The sequence below is a fragment of the Peromyscus maniculatus genome, chromosome 4 (genome assembly GCF_049852395.1).
Source record: "Peromyscus maniculatus bairdii isolate BWxNUB_F1_BW_parent chromosome 4, HU_Pman_BW_mat_3.1, whole genome shotgun sequence".
NCBI lineage: Eukaryota > Metazoa > Chordata > Mammalia > Rodentia > Cricetidae > Peromyscus > Peromyscus maniculatus.
Window position 1 is genome coordinate 10,357,686 of NC_134855.1, and position 16,571 is coordinate 10,374,256.

Genomic DNA, 16,571 nt, shown 5'->3' on the forward strand with positions numbered 1-16,571 from the left:
ATAGCTCTCTTTCGGGAAGCTAGGAGCTCGCAGGAGGAAGGGTGAGATTTTAGCTCTGAGCTCTGATCTCTTGGCTTTCTCTTTTACATTGGTTCTGTGTTTCTTATTTAATAAGACGGTTGGTTAAATCTACATGCATGTGAGGCCAGCACTGTTCAACAGCAAATCTCCAGCCCTTTTTTATTTTACTGGGACATCTCATTAGGTTTCCCAGACTGGTTTTCTTTTTTCTTTTTTTTTTTTCAAGACAGGGTCTCTCTGTGTAGCTTTGAGCCTTTCCTGGAACTCGCTTTGGAGACCAGGCTGGCCTCGAACTCACAGAGATCCGCCTGGCTCTGCCTCCCGAGTGCTGGGATTAAAGGTGTGCGCCACCACCGCCTGGCCCCAGACTGGTTTTGAACCTGAACTCTTCCTGCCTCAGTGTCCCACAGCTGGGAATCACACACCTGGGCCATCAGGCCTGGCTCAGCCTCCTCTACTTCTACAGTGGCTTTGGGAAGTAGGGAGGCTGCATAGGTTCAGCATCAGTTTCACAGAAACTACCAAGGCTAGGGTAACAGATAGTGGGGTTTCCCTCGCAGCACTAAACCCTAATGCTAAACATGTAGTTTTCTAAGGAATTTTGCCAAATTTAATGTCAAGAAAAGAACTTGGCCTATTATGTGAGAAACAATGATTATGCTACTTAGATCTTATCAAGTACAAGCCAGAGTGGGAATACAGAACAGCACATCAGCTGCCTAGCATATACTAGGCCATCAGTTCCATCCCCAGCACCAGAGAGAAAAAGAAACCATTTCATCCTCTAGTCATTTTATCCTCTAGTCAATTTAAGAAACATAGAAGCCCGGCATGGTGGCGCATGCCTTTAATCCCAGCACTCGGGAGGCAGAGCCAGGCGGATCTCTGTGAGTTCGAGGCCAGCCTGGTCTACAGAGCAAGATCCAGGAAAGGCGCAAAGCTACACAGAGAAACCCTGTCTCGAAAAACCAAAAAAAAAGAAAAAAGAAAAACCAAAACCAAAAACAAACAAACAAAAATCACAGAAAAACAAATGTAAATTAATGACAAAAAGCTTCTAAAAGTCTAAATTCAGCAATACATGACCCTGTACACAAGCTGCCTTTCCTACTATGCTAGAGTAGCTAAGAATGACAGGTAACCTTGCACACACCCATCAATCAACTGATTCTTACCACCACCAACAGAATTTCTTTCAGTAGGCTGAGACAAGAGAATGGAGACTTCCAGGCCAGCCTGAATTATACAGTAAGATGTTCTGAAACACAAACAAGAATTCTTGATTTGGAGAGATGGCTCAGAGGTGAAGAGTACTGGCTGCTATTCCAGGGGATGACCATTTAGGTCCCAGCACCCATGGCAGCTCACAACTGCCTGTAACTCCATTTCCAGGGGATATAATACCTTCCTCTGACTTCATGGGCATCAGGCACAAACATGTGGTACACATATTAAAAAAAAAAGACTCGCCGGGCAGCGGTGGCGCACGCCTTTAATCCCAGCACTCGGGAGGCAGAGGCAGGCGGATCTCTGTGAGTTCGAGGCCAGCCTGGGCTACCAAGTGAGTTCCAGGAAAGGTGCAAAGCTACACAGAGAAACCCTGTCTCGAAAAACCAAAAAAAAAGGACTCGTGAGATGGCTCAGTGTACCCACTGGCAATCTCAGTTTGATGGCTAGAATCCATGTAGAGATATAGAAGAGAATCCATTCCACAAAGTTGTCCTCTGACCTCCACATGCCCCAACATACTCACATACACAAAATAAAAATAAAATCAGTTTGTGACAGCAATAGTGGCTCATGCTTGAAATCCAAGTACTCAGGAGGCAGATGCAGAAGGACTGACACAAGTTCAAGGCCAGTCTGGTCTTATCAGATACTAGGCCCATACCTAGGGGAGAGGGAGACTTTCAAAAGAGGGGATTCTGAGTATGGTAAGCAGAGTAGATGAGCACCAAGGTCCCTTCCAGTTACCGTTCCATGAACCATGTAGAAGGTCTAAAAACTACAGGGATGGAGGGATAGCTCAGTGGTTAAGAGCAATAACTGCTCTTCCAGAGGTCCTGAATTCAGTTCCAGCACTCACATGGTGGCTCACAACCTTCTATATTTGTAGTCCCATGGAATCCAATGCCCTCTTTTGATGTGCAAATGTACATACAGACAAAACACCCATGTTCATAAAGTACTTAAATCTTAAAAAATAAAATAAATAAAACAAAGAACCTTGTTACCAGAAATACCTGGGAGCTTTGCCCCTTGTCCTGTAGAGTGGGATGAAAACCTGTGAGGGTGCTGCCCACAACCCATAGGAAAGAACAGCTCAGCATGTGCTGTATACACCTGACCAGCATTGAGGACAATATTCTAATACAGACATTATCTTCCTGGGGAAGACCTGAAGTGATTTTAACTGAGGCATCTTGTCTTTCAGATTATACTCTATGGAACTGCTTGTTTGGCTGTCTAATTTCCCAATCTTTTCCCCCTCCCCATTTTCAGTGGTACTAGGCATCTAACGCAGGGCTTACTGAATGCTAAGCAAGCAACCCACCACTGAGCCACCATCTCTAGGCGTGCATGCGTGCGTGCGTGCGTGCGTGCGTGCACGGTGCCTGCAGGTGCACGAGTTTGCCAGACACCTTCCTTTATCTTTTTAAGAAATCCAGGGGATGGGGATTTAGCTCAGTGGTAGAGCGCTTGCCTAGCAAGTGCAAGGCCCTGGGTTCGTTCCTCAGCTCCAGACAAAAAAAAAAAAAGAAGTCCAGTATGGAAGAGGGCTTAGCTGGTAAAGGCACTTGCTGCCAAGCTTGATCAGAGCTGGTTCTCAGGAGTCCTATGCTGAAGGAGAAAACCCACTCTCACAAATTGTCTGCTGACCTTCACATACATGGTGCAACACATACGTATGTGTAATAACAATTTTTAAATACATATTATTAGTGTAGGATCGTGGTGGGAAGAGCAGGGAGGGAGGGAAGGAAAGTGTGAAGGATAGGCTTTTCTGTACCACAGCTCTTAACAGCATCTCTCTGGCCCCCTTACCTTATTTTCTGCAACAGGGTCTCTTCACTGAACCTGGAGCTTACTGCTTTGGCCTGGCTGTTCCAAGAGCTCCCCTTCGACCCCCATCTGAGTCACAGAAGCACACTGCCATGCCCGGTTTTATATCAAGTGCTTTAGCTTCTCAGCCACCTCCCCAATCATAAAATAAGTCCTTTTCTAAAACATGACTCTCTATAATAAACTCCAAGCCATTTGTACACTTTTTTCTTTGAACTCCCTATGTAGCTGAAGAGGACGCTTAACATCTGGTCCTCTTGCGTGGACTAGCCATGCCTGGCCTGTACGTGATCCTTTTGCCTACAATGCTCCATCCCTTCTTTCCCAGGTATGTCCTACACACGCCTCAAGACACACTGAAATGAGTCAACTCCATCTTGCTCCCTGCCCTGTTGCAGCCACACCTACAGATGTGCAAAACATTTCTTCCTACTTCCTCCTGACTAGTCAGAGACACCCAACATCCGAAACCCTTACTCGGGTGTAAGGGGCGTAAAGAACGTTCAGCCCATGTCCTGCTTCCCTCTGGTCTGTGAACTGCAGCAGGGAAGAACTGTCAATGCTGAGAGGGCTCCTTGTGCTTTTCTGTGTGGAATCCTGGTCTGGATGATTTGTCTGTACACTGCTCCATATCAAAATTAGAAAAACACCTTAGGTAGATGAGCTACAAGGCCAAGCTGCGAGATGCATTTAGGAACAGGCTGCTCTGTCAACAGAGTCCTACCCAATTTCCTTTTGCCTGCTTGTGTCAACAGGAAATATTTATGGGCATGGGCATTTACTGTGTCCCAACATTGTGCTCTGCTAAAAGAGAGTTTAGACTCCTCTCTACAAAAAGAGGGTAGAAATGATAGCAGTTCATGGGGGAGAGGAATCCAGAGACCACTGGGAAGGAAAAACTCATCTTCAGTGGAAAATTTGGGGATCCAACCTGGATTGTCAGCTAGGAATCATTTCCCTTTGCTGGACTATCTAATTTTTCTTTTCAGTTCCTAAACTGAGGAGGTAGGCTGCAAATGTGGGTGGTAAGGCAGCCTGCTAGCCACCATCTCTCAGAATTTGGACAAATGCCTGTGGGCATTATCCTTACCTTTTCAGGTTCTTAAAAATCGGTTTGTGCTGCTGTTTAATGACTCTCTTGGTATGGTAATATTGTTCCTAAACATTTAAAATAAGAAGCTGGACACTGATGGTGCATAATCCCAGCAGTTGGGAGGCAGAGGCAGGTAGATCACTGAGTTAGAGGCCAGCCTGGTCTACGGAGCTAGTTCCAGGATAGCTAAGGCTACACAAAGAAACCCTGTCTTGATAAACAAACAAACAAACAAACAAGATGATAAGGCAATTTTAAAAATAAAACTTTAAGCCAGGTATGGTGGAATATGACTTTAACCTCAACACTCGGGAGGCAGAGGCAGGAGGATCTCAAAATCTAAGGCCAGACTAGTCTATATATATAGCAAGTTCTAGGCCAGCCAGGACTCCATGGTGAGACCAGGTCTCAAAATAGATATACATATAAATAAATATGCTTGTTGACTAAATGACCGAACAAATACACAAATTCATTTGCAAGGAGTGAGGAGGGTTGGACAATGGTTCTCTCTATGTATTGTAAAACTAGAATTCTACTCTGGTAAATGTTAGGTTGGTGACAAGAATGACAAAACAATATGCTGACTTAAGATACACAACTAGGCATCTCCCTAGTAAATCCAGATTACCAATCTCAGATGGGCTTCACACAATGTTCCCTGAGGAAGCAGCTGCTCTCTTCACTAGCATAGGCTGACTTCAGGCAAACAAGTTAGCAAGGCATAGCTCCGTACCTTTGGTAGGCAGGCAGAACTGAAAAACTTAATCAATTCTTAAAATGGACTTCAAGAGTCCTTAAAATTAATAGCTAGCCAAGTTGTTGGCACATGCCTCTAATCTCACTAGGGAGTCTAAGATAGGATGTTTCCAGTTGGAGGCCAACCTGAGCTACCCATATCCAGTGAGACCCCCATCAAACAAACAAAACAAAACAAAATCAAAAGGATGATTTATTTATACATTGTCCTTGCTCTTATCCACAGGAAACAGTAAAGGAAAGAAGAAAGCAAGGAAGGAAGGAAGGTAAGAAGGAAAAAAGGAAAGAAGGGAGGGAGGGAGGGAGGGAGGGAGGGAGGGAGGGAGGGAGGGAGGGAGGGAGGGAGGAAAGAGCAAGCCAGGCAGTAGTGGTACATGCCTTTAGTTCCAGCCCTCAGGAGGCAGAGGCAGGCAATTCAAGAACAGCCTGGTCTATAGAGCAAGTTCCAGGACAGACAGCTGTATCAAAAAACACAAAAGGAAGGAAACCATAGAAATGATGTATTTCATTTGCATGCTTACAAAATTTTCTTGTAACAATTATCCCCCCCCCCCCCCCCGAGGGAAGGTAGAGCTGTAACCTGGAACAGTAACCATACTACAAAGAGTTGCTCAAATATAGTCACGTCTTCAGGACTGAAGTATATGGTGCCTGTCCTGTCTCCTATTACAGGGCTCACATTTAAAACTGCTTTAGCTGCAGGGAAATCTCTAAGAAATCACATTAGGAGCTGAGCTTTGTACCTCAGAACTATAAACCCAGCTACTCCAGAGGGTGAGGCCAAAGGATCTCAAGAGAGAATTCAAGGCTAGCCTGAGCCAACTTGTTGAGATCCTGTCTCAAAAATTATAGGGGTGGGGATTCTAGGGAGGCAGCTCTCACTGGTAGAGGACTTGCCGGGTATGTGTAAGGCCCTGGGTTCAAGCTCTAGTGCGGAGGTGGAGTGGGGAACACATCAGGGAGCAACCCTGTCTGATGGACAGTCTCCATCTAACACTGAAGAGTCTCTCTGCACGAGTTCAGCCTATCAGCAAACTGCTCCTACCAAAGCAGGAGACCTTCCAGAGGACCCACTGACGTTAACCAACCTAAAAGGCTTTCTTTGTGGACCAATGAAGTAGAAAGAGTCAATTCTATACCAAGTCCTTTGGTCAGGCAATAATGGACTTTTCTTTCCTGCAGTAGATCAGCTGACGTCAGAAGGTGGGACCTCTGCCAAGCACAACCGGCTCTCTGCAGTTGGACACCACCTCGCTCCCACTGCGGAATTTTTTATTGGTAGGCTTACAGGAGATTATTATTCTCTTAACCTGATAGATGTTATTAGCTGCAAGAACTCCATTTTCTTTTCACTCCTAAAAGGAACATTTACAGACAACATGGAAAAAAGAAATTTTCATGAAGACAATCAAGAACTGTTACCCAAAGATGTACAACCTCTCACCCAAAATTATATCAAAGTTACTGGAATTTCTGGGACCCTGCCTGTGTGTACCACATTCCTTCCATGACTGAGCTGCATACTGAAAGAACCCCACCCCTGCCCTGGCAACATGCAGCAGTCTGATAAGGCATACTCCAGAGAATGTTTCAGGCTGTACTTAGCCTAACGAGATTAACAGCTTTTAAATCACTGGGAAGGAAGAATCTGGGAAACATGCCATTAGAAAACAATCTACAAACTTACCAGCCTATCTGTCTGTGGTACTAACTGCCTAAAACCACAATGGAGGAGTGCCTCAGAGTCAACCAACTGACAGCTTATCTCCATGCTGCCAATTGATTCTGATTTTTGTCAATCAGGTCCATGTACACAGACAAAAAACAAGGGGAAATTAGTGTTAAATGTATTTTCTGTGCATTTAAGGATAGTGTTCTATTTAGCTGGATATGATGGCACCTTTAATGCCAGCACTTGGAAGGCAGAGGCAGGCATATCTCTGAGTTTGAGGCCATCCTGGTCTATAGATTGAGTTCCAGGACAGCCAGGGCTACAGAGAAACCCTGTCTCAAACAACAACAAAACAAAAACAAAAAAACCACTGTTACATTTAAGGAAAAGTTCAATTTTTACAAATGTTAAAGAAGACAGGAGATGAGGGCTCTACATAAATACTGTAAGGCAGCAGTCAAAACAATAGCTGTGTCCTTCAGCAAGGTATGTGAGCTGATCTCAGGGGATCAAACAAGAATTACAGCTATGCCCTCTATTGTAATAAACAAAAAGGACTTGTCAGCATTCTTGCAATACTGCCAGATCTAGTTGGTTCTTTTTTTTTTTTTTTTTTATTCTATGTTCATTGGTGTTTGACTGCATGTATGTCTGCATAAGGGTGTCAGAATCCCTGGAACTGGAGTTACAGACAGGTATAAGCTTGGGTCCTCTGGAAGAACAGCCAATGCTCTTAACCACTGAGCTGTATCTCCAGCCCCAGATCTAGCTGGTTCTAAAGGCATGAAGTGTAACTAGAAATTTCTACCTAAAGTTTCCTAAATAAATTTCCAAAGATACGGCAAGCCAAAGAATGTCTCCTCATGCATAGCATAATTTTGTACACATTATATACTGAACTAGATTCCTAAGCAGACTTACATGAGTATCTTTGTTGCCAGGACAGCCAAATGCCAAGAAACAGCTGTTTGAGACCCTTCTTGGTACTTGGGGAATTTTAAAATGCCTTTACTTAATCTATAAGCAGTTACATGCCAGTGTATATCTACAGTGGGAGCATGGAGAGACAGTGGGTAGGAATCAAACTGTGTTAAGTAACAAGACTAAATGAAAACATTTTCAAACCAAAGGTCAAATGCTTTGGATGCCACAAATCTGGCACTTGTGTGTGAGTGGTTTAGGACAGCCTTACCCACATTTCATAGAGTAGAACAATTCAGCCATTTGTCTTTCTATGACACTTCAAAAGAAAAGAGAAATTAAAGTAAATATGAAAGGAGTTTACTTTTGCTGTGTTTAAAGTCACTGCAGCACTCTGACTGTCCTGAAGGCCAGAGGACTTGGAATGCTATAAAATGAATGTTGATTCTCAGGCTGGACACCAGCTGTTCTGTTTTGAAGAAAGTCGTTTTAGGGACTCACAGGAAAAATGGATCAGTTGGCTCTATGGAAAAATTCGTAAACATTGCCCAAGGCAAAGGTCACAGAAACCATTCATCAGTTCGGGCTTTGCTGCTTAGTCAGAGCCCAAATGTGCAGAACTGACAATATCTTTCTTTTCTCTGTGTTTATGAGGCCAGCATATAGTGACTCTCAGATCTGCAAAGCAAGAGGACTACATCCACGGATGTGAAATGGCTTGCCTGAGAACAAACTGCCAAAGAATTGGTTAGCGCCCATAAAACTCTGTAGTTGATTCTCAGATCAAACAAATCAACTCAAACCAGCTTAGCTACAGGTTTTAGTAGCAGACAGGATGGTAAGCAGAGCAGTAAATAGTACAAAAACAAGATTCTGGCAATCCTTTTGCTTTAACCACATTCCAGTCAAGACTGTGGCTCTGCATGACAGCCTTCAAATTGATTAATTCAGTTTCACTTGTTAGCACAATTCTGCAGAGGTGAGCAGGACTTAGCTTCAAGAAAGCAAGAGATTCATACTGCATTGCATCAAAACCCAGAAATGCAGAGCAATGCTGGGTAACTTACTTCTGATGCTCCCCACATACTATCTTGCTGCTACTTACCTTTCAACCTGCAAAATTCAGATGAAAAGGGTTTAAGTTCAATATATTAAGATTCAAGATAGGAAAAGATTGTAAGCCTTAGATAATTAACTAGTTGCATTTATAAAAAGGGCCTGCCTTAGATTTATCACCTATAATCACTGGAAAAGTCTGTAATTTTTAACTCTCATTTAAGAATATCAAGATCACTTTAAGCAGTTTTTTTCTTTTTTGAAAAAGGCTCAATTTTAGCAAATACTGAAACACTGCACATAAAACATACAGAGTGCTGTGTGTGTGTGTGTGTGTGTGTGTGTGTGTGTGTGTGTGTGTGTTTTCTGCTTTTTCAAGACAGAGTTTTTCTGAAGCTCTGGCTATCCTCTAACTCAGGTGCCTGCCTCTGCCTCCCAAGTGCTGGGATTAAAGGTGTGCGCCACCACACCTGGCCAGAGTGTTGGTTTTGAAGAAAGAATCTGTTAGTGCCATTTCATCACAGGGATTATGGTAGAGCTAAGTCAATGGGAAAGGGGACAAACCCAGGTTACAGCACTTGTCAAACTGAAAACACTATTTATACTACATGTTTTCAGGTCATTTTTCTAAATATGTAAAGTGAATTACTCCCTTGGTTCTTAGGAACCAAGCAGCCATCAATTAAAAATCAGCAAACATTACATGCAAACACAAGGATGGCAATAAGAAATTAAAACATCCATGCCTTAGAAGACAATCAGAAAGGTAGAGAACAGTAGGCTTTGGAAATTTTAGAGTAAACATACTGCACTTCCAGTCATGAAACCAGAAATCCCAACCAGACTGTCACCAACCTTTCTACTTAACAGAAAGGTCATGCGGGCAGGGCTTCTCCCTCTTTGGATCATTCATCCTTAGACACCAAAATGTCTCCACTGCAAGCCAGGCAAAAAAACCCCAAAAGGCAACACATTTTCTGCATGCTAGTCAAATACCTGGACTCTGCGTTTACGAAACGATGACAACATGATGGAGGAATGTGGAGTCTAAAGAGGGAGGGGAAGGCAAGACAACACTTCTAAGGGCAAGTGGGATAGAATCACTTCAAAGTGAAGGGAACAGATCTGTGAAAACACATGAAAACAGGTGAAAATTTAATAGCAAAGATTTCCCCGGTATCCATATCCCACCAGGAATGTGAAATGTAGTAAGAGAACCAAGTCTGCTATGTTTTGACAATTACCATCACCTAAATGTGCTGCCTTGGCCAAGTCACATGCTCTTTCAGGCCTTAGTTTGCCCAAGCATTGAATTATTTTCTTGGTTTTTCAAGACAAGGTTTCCTTGTCTGTCTGTACTGGAACTCACTATTTAGTCCAGGCTGACTTTGAACTCAGAGAGATTCACCTGCCTCTCTCTGTCTCCTGAGTGCTGGAATAAAGGTGTGCACCACCACTGCCTAGCCCCCAAATGTTGATTTTTAATACTGAAAGTTCTTTTAAAAATAAATATGGCCTCTTTCCATCCACAGTCTGATGAAATAGGAATCCCAAGGATTTTGCATAGTAAAAGTAATTAAGTAAAAGCATTAAGTCATTTGTTGGTGCAATTCTGTTATACAACACTATTATTTCCTATTAAAAACTAGTATAAGCAGCATGTGCAAAAGAGATGGGAAAGGTGCTGGTTCACTGCACAGCTGTTCCAGTCAGCTGGCTCTAAGTGATCAGCTATGTGGACCTCTGCATTCCCGGAGTCAGCATTTGCCATCATATCACTGCATTCCTCTGTGAGGCCACAGCTGAGGAGCTGTAGCCGACCTAGATGCATAGAGTGGAGTTCTCCAATAGCCAGGAAGGACTGATTACAAAAGCAGGCTGCCCTCAGACCCTCTGTCCTTCACATGTTCCGTAGAGAGGATGGGGGAGCTATTCCTAAGAGTCATTTCTCAATATCCGCAGAGGCCCCACCCTTTGAGATGAAAGCCGAGAAGGAAAATAACACAAAATTCTAATCTAGGGGACTAAAAGATACACTTAATATGGCTCTCCCCACTTAAACCTGTTCATTAGATCACTTGACATCAGATTTCTTCAAGTATTAGATTATTACAAAGCATACAGCCAAGCCAAACACACTGTCAAGAAAACAGCTGGCTACAAGCAGCCCCCGCCTGCCACAGGCCAGCTACTTAGGACGGTGAAGCACTGAGTCTGAGACAACAGAGCAAGGCCTCTTCTCTTTAAGAGGGCTAAGAGCCAAGGCTGGTGGCAGCCAGGCTTGTCGGCAGGAATATAATGAGTTCAAGACCAGCTACAACCAATTACACAGTTCCAGAAAGGGCTGCGTATCAAGACTTTGTCTCAAAAGGCAGGGAGTGGGAGTGCATATCTAAATTAAGTCCCTAAGAACTGTTTCACACAAACCTTGCATTCCATTCTTCCTACCTAGGCCCCTGGGTAACAGTCAACACACTTTGAGGATCCCTTTGAGAAATTAATGGCCCAGTTACTAAAAAAGGCTTATTGTTAATTTCCTGCAGGGGACCTTACTGCAGCACTTTTTTCCCTCAAATTTGACTTCAATTTGACCTTTAAAATCTAAGACATTTAGGATGAGTGGGATCCTTGGCTCAATAGCTTCATGCAACTCACTGTTGCTGATGCTATTCTTAAACTCTCATTTCCTGGCTGCAAGACACCCCCACCCTGCCATCTTTGATACATTCTGTTTTACTTAAGTCCAATTGCTATGACAACGCAATTTCTTAACGCATTATGAAAATACTTCGTATTTCTTGACAGCTGTGAAGATTAGCTTTTCGAAAATACCAAGGGAAAACAAATGTCTTAAAACATTTTGGGTCTCTCTGTCTCTCTGTCTCTGTCTCTCTCTCTCTCTCTCTCTCTCTCTCTCTATATATATATATATATATATATATATATATATATATATGATTATATGGGAGGCTGAGGCAGGAAAAACCTGAGTTTGAGACCAACCTGGGCTATTCAGCAAATTCCAGGCCAGCCTGGGCTACATAGTAAGAAATTGGAGAGATTGGGGTGTGGGTTGGGGGGTGGGGGAATTGTCAAAAAGATTCTGTCAAGTGTAACAGCTAAAAATTATGTCACCCAGGTTTCTGGGCTATTCATTTAAAACATATCGAACCGTACTTACACGGAAGCCCCCTTGTTTTATATACATAGGTAATTCCAGTACCTGAGAGGCTTTTAAAATACAATTTTTCATTGAGAAGCATTTCATCAAATTTGCAAGGGCAGCTTCAGACAAAAGATTGCTCTATCACTCCACACTGGCACGCTGACAAAAAATATATATATATATTAACTTCGACTTAAATACAAACAAACAAATGCAGTCTCCCATAAAAAGAAAGAGAGAGCTGTAAGCTATTAAGTTATTATTGGATTTGGATCTCCTACCAAGCGGCGCCGCATCTAACTACTGTACAGGAGCAGGTCAGCACTGGGGAGAAAGGACATTTATTACCAGGAAAGAAAAAGGAGCCCTTCCTGCGGCTGGAGGGCCCGGGACCGCCCGCCAGACAGGATGAAATTAAGGTCAGAGAGCCCTTCACTGCGGACGCCAGGCTCCTCCAAGAGGTGCGGGCACCGGCCGTGCGGGCGCAGGGCGGTGCGGGGGGCGCTGGCGGGAGGGTGCTGCTGAGGACCACCCCCACCACCTGCCGCCACGGGTGGGGTCGAGGGCACAGGGAGGGGCCCTCGCGCGCCTCCCCCAGCCCATGACATTCCAGGTCGCCGCCCGGCTCCGCCGCGCCCGGCAACCCACGCGCCACAAAGGCGGCGGCGGCCCACGGAGCCGCCCGTGAGGCCCCGCGGCTCACCTGTCCGCACCGCCCCGGTGCTCGGCTGCCCTCGGCCCTTCCCTTCCCTCCCACCGCCCTTTCTCACCGGCTCCCGGGGGTGAGGGGCGTGGGTCGCCGCGCTGAGGGCTGCTGAGGAAAAAGATGCGCCGCCGCGGCCTCTGCCTCACGCCGTTCGCTCCGCAGCGGATAGTGGCGGCGGCGCGCGCGCACTGCGGCTTTTATAGGCGACCGCGCGCGTCCCCGCGGCGGCCGAGCGCGAGCTCGAGGGACGCTCCCCGGCTGGCGACGCGAGGGGCGGGACTCGCCGCTCGACTGCCGTACGGAAAGGGCCGAGCGCGTCCGGAAGGGGCCGTGGCCGCGGTGCGGGGAAGTGGGGGTGGGGATGAACAACGCGAGGGCGGCGGAGCAAGGGGAGCTCGGGGGCGCGCGCGCGAGGGGTGCGGGGCGCGGCGCGGCGCGGAGGAGCCGCCGCCTCCGCCCGCCGCGGCGTGGGTCCTGCAATCCTGCCCCGCCCAGTCCGCCCTGCAGAGAATCTGCGCCGCGCCCCTACGCCCCTGGGAGCCCTTCCGGGACTGCGGCGAAGGACGGGCGGGGCCCGTCGCTGCAGTCAGGCTAGGGATGCTGTTGCCCTGGCCAGAAAGACGCCCTGTCTCTTTCGGGTGATCTCACCGGAATGTTGGCTCTTCCTCTCCACTCTCTCAGGAGGAGGCTTGGCGCTGGGAGACCCGAGTCTGCCTGTTCTGTTGGGGGCTGGGGCTAAGAAAATCAGATGATTTGAGGCTCCGTGCTTGAGGAGGTGGTAGGGAAAAAAAAAAAAAAAACACCCAAAAACCAAATCCTGATTAGGAAAAAGAAAAAGATTGGTTTGTGGCATAAGGCTTTTATTTCAGGATTTGGAGAAGTCTTCAGCAATTTTTCTTCCTGTTGTCAGTAGGATAGGGTGCATTCGTCCTAGTTGGTAAAAAAGACATTAGGGTTTCTTTCCCCACAGTTAATTGAACTCTCCTGTGTAGCTGACACTGTGGGCTACCTCTCTGGGCTTTTAATCTTTGCACTAATTTTACAAGGTAGAGATTGCCTTCCCCATTTTACAAATGAGCACCCTGATGACATAGAGGCTGGCTCTCTCCCCTGGTCGGGCACGAAGCAGTCAGAAAAGCTACAATTTGAACATAAGCAGTTGTGCAGGTGGGTGCTGGACTTTTGAGATGAGGACAAAAACAAGATTTCTGCAATCTCTGTTCTACACAGCCCCCTTTCAGGGCCTGGCTCTAAACTCTGCAGCCAGGCTCCCCTTCTGCAAAAGCTCTCTCCCTTCCTCCGCTTGGGTGACAGCTGTGTGGCAACCATGGAGTAGCACCCAGCTCACGCCTCTGTAGTCAGGCCGACTGGGAGTTCTGCAGCTCCCCCAGGCACCAGCCTCCTGGTTACCAAGCTGGCCCTCCTCGCTAAATAATTACAAAGACACTGGGCATGGCTCCAGAACTTGGGTGAGGCGCAGTCCTGAGCTTCCTGTTCCTCTGCAGTTTGGCTTCTCCTGAGCCTAGGATCGCCATTATGACTTCTAAGCTGCCCTGGCTGTATGCATGATAGTGAAGAAAAATTCCTAGTCCCTTTCCTTGGAGTGGAGAGACAGAAAAAGAGCGGCCACATCCCATAAGCAGCTTCACAAATCTTGAGGAAAGGAGGCATTTCCTGCAATCTTCATTACAGAGAAAACAGGTTGGGGAGCTGCTTCCTGAACTGGGGTTTGTTTGTTTCCCTCGGACAGTTTCCCTGTGTAGCTCTGGCTGCCCTGGAACTCACTCTATTGTCCAGGCTGGTCTCGAACTCAGAGATCCCCCGCCTCTTTCTCCTGAGTGCTGGGATTAAAAGGTGTGTGTCACCACAGCAGGATGTACACTGTGCATTTCTGAAAACAGCTGATGGTGACCACAGTAGCCACCACTTCAGCCAGTAGCAGCAAATTTTAAAATCAGATAGTCAGCCTTGGGTACAAGATGGCTAATCCAAGTCTAACTCCCCAAGATTTGTCAGACCTTATGCTTCAGTGGCAAAGGATGGGATCAGGGCTGTGGGTATTTATCACCCTGGCCCCAGACTGAAATAGGGGTTCTACTGCTTCTACCAAATGCTGAACAGATCAGAAACCTAGAGCTCTCTTTTGATTTGGAAACTAAGATCCTGTTTGTTGATCCTTTCTCTGAGCAGAAGAATGACCAGGTTACAGTACCTTAGGCTCCCACTCGCCCACTCATCTGCTCATTTGGCAGCAGAATGAGCCATCAAAAAGCCGCTCTTCATGGCTTCTGTTGTTGCTTCCCCCCTCCCACCAATTTCAGCACACGCCTCACATTTTATTAGGCGTGGGGACAGGGAGAGGATATTCCAGATGATAAGCCCGTTTTATAAGAACTTCCGAGGGAAGAAGTAAAGCAGGCACGGCACAGTGTGACAGCTTGGTTCAGCTCCACGTTCTCAGCAAACCTCTCCTGGCCCCTTACAAGCAGTGAACCCGAGGGAATGTAAGCTTCTCCCAGTTTCCACAGCCCTAGATTGACACTCTATGCAGCCCTGATCCTTTGTTCAAAAGGTCAGTTGGTGGTTGGGGAATATGCTAATTGTTGGGTTTTACCCATCACAACCACGGGAAGCCACCTGTCCACTTTCTCTACCGCTATTTTGCACCCTCTGCAAAGTTCAAAAGCAAGTGCTTGCATTATTTTTCTCCCTTTACAGGGAGACAAGAAGCTGACAAGATGGATGTAATGACATGCTGCAGTAGAGCTGGCAAGCCAGTCGCACACGTCTTCCAAACACAGTGACTGGGTGAAACTTGAGGGCACTGTGCTATGTGAAATAAGCCAGACACAGAAGGACCAATATTATATGATTCTGCTTACCTCACAACCCTGCAACTGCCAGATCGGAGAGAGAACGTAGGATACTGATGGCCAGGGACTGAGGGGAGACAGAATTGGGGGGAAAGACCATTGCTTCATGGGACCAGTTTCCACCTAGGATGAGAAAGTTCTGGCAATCTGGGCTGGGCACTTGTGAACATATTCTACCAGCTGGGCTACATAATTAATTTTTTTTTATCACATTTATTCATGTGTTCTCTAGCACACGTATGGAAGTCAGAGGACAACTTGATGGAGTTGGTTCTTCTTCCACCATGAGGACCCCAGGATCAAATCAGGGCATCAGCCTTGGTGGCATGTACCTCTCTACCTGCTGAGCCATCCTGGAGTACTGGGGTTAGTGGCATGTGCTGTGTTTTTGTTGCTGTGTTTTGAGATAGGGTCTCATGCTGTGGCCTCATCAGTCCTAGAGCTCATGACAATCTCCGGCTTCAGCTTCCTGAGTGTGATTGCAGAGGAGGTGCCATCATGCCCAGATCTCCTGCTAATCTTAAACACATTTTAAAAAAAGAATTTATTAATTTTTACTTTATGCCCATTGGTGTTTTTTTTTTCTGCATGTGTGTCTGTATGAGGATGTTGGATCCCCTGGAACTGGAGTTACAGACAGTTGTGAGCTGCCATGTGGGTGCTGGGAATTGAACCCGGGTCCCCTGGAAGAGCAGCCAGTGCTCTTAACCTCTGAGTTATCCCTGCAGCCCCCTTAAACACATTTTTAACAATCAGTTTTATAAACCACATCAATCCTCAAAAGACAATGTGAGCTTTCCATTGTCTAAAGACCAGCCTAATGACAATTTAAGTAGTCATTCCGGAGCCTTGAAGCTTACATCAGTTTACTGTCCCATCCACCTGTTTACCTACTTCAAAAGCAAAACCCTAGCCGGAGTTTTGTCCATTAGTAGACTATGTCCCCAAGTAGGAGAAGCTCAGGCTCAATCCCCAGCACTACAATCAACAGTCCTCTGCCTTAAAGCAGTCCAAATGTATACTTGCTTTTCCAAACTCTTGCTTTAAAAAATAAAAATATTTTATGTGTATGAGTGTTTTGCCTGCAGTATGTGCATGCCTAGTGCCCTTGGAGGCCAGAAAGGGACATTGGATCCTCTGACACTGGAGTTACAGACTGTTGTGACCCTCCTCTAGGGTGTTGGGAACCAAACCTGGGTCCTCTGCAAGAGCAGCAAGTGCTCTTAACTACTGAGCCATCT

General features: G+C 46.0%; 1 protein-coding gene across 8 annotated transcripts in view; it reads right to left on the minus strand.

The window, feature by feature from the left end:
• Sptan1 (spectrin alpha, non-erythrocytic 1) overlaps positions 1-12,675 on the minus strand; it is a 70,877-nt gene extending 58,202 nt beyond the window's left edge. For 4 of the 8 annotated variants that reach the window (XM_076569026.1, XM_076569021.1, XM_076569024.1 and 1 more), the window contains exon 1: positions 12,522-12,675. The gene's annotated coding sequence lies outside the window, so the exon portion shown is untranslated. The remainder of the gene's footprint in view (positions 1-12,521) is intronic. The other 4 variants (XM_076569028.1, XM_076569025.1, XM_076569027.1 and 1 more) reach the window with 1 other exon arrangement.
• Positions 12,676-16,571: the final 3,896 nt, after the last annotated feature.